General features: G+C 36.6%; 1 protein-coding gene across 1 annotated transcript in view; it reads left to right on the top strand.

Annotated features, from left to right (window-relative positions):
* The first annotated feature begins 4,736 nt into the window (after window positions 1-4,736).
* LOC106460760 (protein polybromo-1-like) overlaps window positions 4,737-5,356 on the top strand; it is a 171,348-nt gene continuing 170,728 nt past the window's right edge. Inside the window, exon 1 of the mRNA XM_022387753.1 lies at window positions 4,737-4,823. The gene's annotated coding sequence lies outside the window, so the exon portion shown is untranslated. The remainder of the gene's footprint in view (window positions 4,824-5,356) is intronic.

Genomic DNA, 5,356 nt, shown 5'->3' on the forward strand with positions numbered 1-5,356 from the left:
AATTTTTATACTTCATACTTTGTCAAAAAGAAAGCTAAACATAAAGTGGTGGTGTTTTGAATAAACTAGCTGAGGGTGTCCGTTAGGGCCTTTTTCCTGAATACATTCAACAATGTTAATTGTACTCAGTTTCGTCTGTGTTTATTTCTAATCTTGATGTTATTCCTGGCTCCAAAATTCCAGTGTATTGAACTCTTCTAGTGTAATCACTCGTACTTTTATGTGTAATACTGATAAGTTCGCTGTCTTTGCATATATAACATTGCAGTTGTTGGATATACAAGACTGTTTAACTTAAGAGTTACTATTTACTTTATTTAACGATTTAATATGTAATCGTCATTTAGTTTTCATAACAAATGTTCAAAAGTTAATTATTGTAAAAGCAATAGTTACGACAAGTTTTGTTACGTAACTCTAAAAAGAGTCGTACGTTGTGTATGCAGTTTAACTGTTGTACTAGGCCTTTGTAATATTTTTACGTCATCTTCCTCGAAGCTTTTAAGTTTTTATCGTTAGCTATGATATTGTTGCTACTAGAGAACTAGATATTTCTGTCACTTATTACAGAGCATAGACAGAGAAGAGAGGAAAAAAGACTAAAAGAAGAAAAGGAAAGAGAAAAACTAAAAGAAGAAAATGAGAGAGATGAGAGATTGTAAAGAGAGAAAGAAGAAAAGGAAGAGAAGAAAATGAGAGAAAAGAGAGACTGGAAATAGAGAAGAAAGAATAATAGCACAAACTGAGAAAGAAGAAAAGGAGAGAGAGGGGAGAGCTGGGAAATAGAGAGAATAAGAGCACAAACTGAATCGCCAAACTCGCCAAACAGAAAGAGTTAAGACCCATGAATGGCAATGGGGTCAGGGCTAGCCGACCTAAGCTGCCCAAATTTGATTAATAGAAAGACGACATGGATGCTTTTCTGGAGAGATATGAAAGATTCACCCAAAGTCAGAACTGGGACAAAGGCAATCTGGGCAGTCTGTCTCAGCCCACTTCTCACAGGAAAAGACCTACAAGTATATGCAGGCATGATGCCAGAAGATACCATGGACTATGAAAAGTTAAAAGTGGCCTTACTGAAATGCTACGAACTCACCGAAGAAGCTTTTCATCGAAAGTTCAGAGAAGTCAAACCTGACACTGGAGAACTGGTATTTCAATTTATGACACATATACGGCGATACTTTACAAGATGGATTGACATGGCCAAGTGTGAAAATAGTTTGAGGGATTACAGATCTACTAATACATGAACAGTTCCTGATCACGTGCTCAACTAACATGTCACTGTTCCTAAAGGTAAAGAAGAGAGCACCAAGAAATGTAGACGAGATGACCAAGCTGACATAACAGTATATGGAAGCCCATGGAGGAAGTATAACTGGCAAGTCCAAGAATAACCAGTTAAAGTTGAAAGCAGGGTGGCTGATCAGAAACAGGATTCCACCAAAGATGGCAAGAACTCAACAGACAAAAGGGAGAAGAGATATTATATTTATTACAAAATGGGGCACATCGAAAATGAGTGCAAATCCATCACCAACAGCAGAAATTTCAACATAAAGCAGCTGGAGCCACCTACAAAAAAAAGAGCTGGCAAGTAACAAGAAACGAATAACTATCATCATGAATGCGGTTGTCAGAAGAAATACAGAATCAAGAAAACGCATCAGATCCACCACAAGAAGGAAGTGCTATTTCTATGATTAATCAGTGCATGACTAATGATCAGCTCAAGTTAGAAAATGGGTCAATAGTACCAGTGGTGATCATAGCCTTTGGCAAACATCAAGAGCTGCCAACAAAACATAACACGCCAATAGGTGAAGGCTATGTTTGGGACAAGAATATAAAAGTCCTATGAGACACTGGGTGCAGCAGTGCAGTAGTGAGAACCAGTCTAGTATCTGAAGATCGGATGACAGGCAAGGTAAACCCTTGTCTGCTAATTGATCGGACAGTTGGAAAGTTTTCCATGGCAAAAATAAAGGTGGATACTCCATACTATGTGGGAGACCTTGAGGCCATATCTATGAAGGCACCAATATATGACTTGTGGGTTGGAAACATACTAGGTAGTTCAGTAGAGTAGATGTGAACTTGATCAGACCACTAGCACCTGTTTCTGACAAGGGCAACAGGTATGTGATAACATTAATTGACTATGTGACACGTTATCCAGAAGCCATGGCACTGCCAAAAAAAGAGAGAGAGTATAAGAAGCTCTCCTGGAAGTGTTCTGTAGAGTAGGCTTTCGAAAAAAAGTCCTGAGTGACAGAGATATCTAGTTTACCACAGAACTGATACAAGAGGTGTACAGACTTATCAGTACTAGGCAGCTCTTTACCACCCATACAACCCTAAATATAATGGACTTTGTGAGAGAGATAATGGGGTTAAAGATCCTGCTGAAGAAGATGTGCCAAGAGAGACCACGTGACTGAGACAGGTGCCTGCAGGCATTATTGTTTGCTTATCAAAAAGTCCTGCAAGGAAGTACAGGATTTTCACCATTCAAGTTACTTCACAGAAAAACAGTACCAGATCTGATGCAGATATTGAAGAAGCTATGGAAGGGGAAGAAGAGTCAGAAGTAAGGAATACATACCAGTAAGTGTTAGACCTCAAAAACTAACTGGAGGACAAGAAGGCCAAGGATTGATCTTTCAAGGTCAAACAAAAAGCCTTAGTTTGCTACCAACAAACAACAACAAACTCACCCTGCAGTAGAAAGAAACTTTTGAAGTAAAAGAAGTAGTCAAAAGAATGGGTTGAAAGGTGAAACTGGAAGGGATGACAAGATCTACAACGCCAATCTGTTGAAGAGGTACTTTAAGAAGAGGAAGACATAACGAGTACAGCTATTAAGGTACAGATGGATGTGGCAGGTGTGGCTGTCATAGACGTAGAACCAGAAGATTATAACTTTGTTATAGAAGATAAAGACCGACTAGACTTAAGACCACTGTGTGGAAATGAGACATACAAAGATGTCAGCATCAGTGAAGAACTGATTGACAACAAAAAGAAATATGTACAAGATCTACTGTACCAGTATACAGATAAATTAGGCAAGACAGATCTCATGCAACACAAGATCAAGAGGAAGATAAGGGGCCCAGTCAAGGTGAAACCCTACCAAATGCCCTATGCGAAGAGAGACCAACAAAGGAACTGCAAATGTGGATGCAGGCTATATGAGGAGACTTTGTATATGAACTGGAAATAGTCTTTGTATATAGTATAAATAATATTGTAAATATTTTCCTTGAAGAGAGGTTTATTGTTGGATATACAAGACTATTTAACTGAAGATTTATTATTTAGTTTATTTCATTATTTAATATGTAATGATCATTTAATTTTCATGATAAGAATTAAAAGTTAATTATTAGCAAGTTAATTAAAGCAATAGTTTCGACAAGTTTTGTTACCTAAATCTGTAAGAGTCGTTTGTTATGTATGCAGTTTAATTATTGTACTAGGCTTTCATAATATCGTTAACGTCATCTTACTCTAAGCTTCTAAATTTTCTTACTATGTGTAATATTGTTGCTACTAGAGAGCTAGATATTTCTGGATTTTTCTGTAGCATGTTATAAATACGTGCAGATACAGAAGAAGTTAGAAGAAGTGAAGTTAGACTGCGTGATTGTAAGTTTAGCCGTAATGGGCGATATCTAAAGTGAATTTCACAGTGGTATTGTTACAACAGAAATAAAGAAAAAGAATTTGTCTTGTCAAAGGGTGTTTTAAAGTAATTAAACTCGCCTGTGTAGACTTTGACGAAAATAAGACAATTATTTAAAGCTCTGGATACAACTGTGGTAACCCACAGGGTAACGTAAGTGAATTTATCGCTGATTCTATTGTGAGAAATAGAAATAGAGAAGAAATGTTCATCTTGTCAGTTGTGTCCTAAAGTAATTGAACCAAACTGTGTGGACTTTTGACAAGAAAAGAGATTTATTTAAGCACCTTTTCAGTGATTGCTGACACTTTCTCTCATGTTACTAATTTTAAGCTTAAATACGACACTGGATGGTCCATGTCATCCTCACCTAGTTGACTCGGCATTACCCCTATAGCTGTATCGGACACATTAGTTTACACAATGGTGGCTAGCATCTTTTTATAGTTATATAAGATTGATTGTTTACGAAGTGTCTTTTTTTTATTTCCTAAAAGTTCTTTGACTAGCCTCATGCCACAAAACACGTTTTGGTTTTGATTTACATGTAAATGCTTTGAAACGTCCAAAGAAAAATCTTAATCCTTTCTTTGTTATAGATTTTGCCCAATCTCTAATAGCTTTTACCTTTGCATCTACTGGAGCAATCGATCCTTTACCCACCATTACTCTTAGCATGGCCTTAATTTGTCTGTACTTCCAATCTCATTGTATGCTGTTAATGCCTTTCCAGGTAATGCGAGAATTTCTCAGATATCATGTAGCTGCCATTACTCTACTCATGTACACAATAGGCTATTTGTGCTATGCCCACCATGGGTATCGAAAACTGAATTTTAGCGTTCTAAAATTTCAGATTTGCCGCTGTGCCACTTGGAGCTTTACTAATGCTAAATTAGTATTTATAAAAACAAATCTCGCAAATACATATCTAGAATGAATAGCACTGAGAATATATTTAAAGTTTCATATCTGGAATGAATAGCTTCGAGATTATATTTAAGAATTTTAATGGTTTTTTAACAATAGATGGCAGCAAGAGCGTAATTACTGTTTGGCTTTGTTTCAAGTTGTTCAGCTAAGTTTTCTGTTTAGGTTATTGATCTATTGTGTGAAGTTCAGCTGTTTAGTAAGTTAGAGTGAAACAATTTTAAATGTTTGTCAATATAACGTTTAATATTATTTTTTATAGTAACTTTTATTATGTTTGATTAAGTCATAATTAATTATAATATAGACTGCCTAGGCTCTAGCACTGATGTTCGTTGGCACTGCGTAACCCTAACCCGGCTGCGGTTGCGCTAAACTGAAGTGAAGATTAAAATAGAGTAAACAAATATGTAGTTTTAATTTGCCAATATTATCTAATCACTCGTTAAGCAAAGGAGCGACTTTACTGGTGGAGGGGGGCTTTCTTAGGCTGAAGCTACCCAAAAATGTGCCTTAGCCTCTCTCAGTGGTTGTACTTATTTAAGTTGTAGCCCTGTACCCAACGAATAGTACATTCTCACTCTCAGTTTCGAATTCATTGACGAGGAACCCACTTTGAGACTAATAATGCTGATACGGCTTGATGGTAAGTGAAGAAAACTTAATAATAAGTTAGTAACATAACAGACAATAGTACAACGTTACGTACGTAAGTTTAGTTACGTATCTATG

This window comes from Limulus polyphemus, unplaced genomic scaffold (genome assembly GCF_000517525.1).
Source record: "Limulus polyphemus unplaced genomic scaffold, Limulus_polyphemus-2.1.2 Scaffold35, whole genome shotgun sequence".
In the NCBI taxonomy this organism is placed as follows: domain Eukaryota; kingdom Metazoa; phylum Arthropoda; class Merostomata; order Xiphosura; family Limulidae; genus Limulus; species Limulus polyphemus.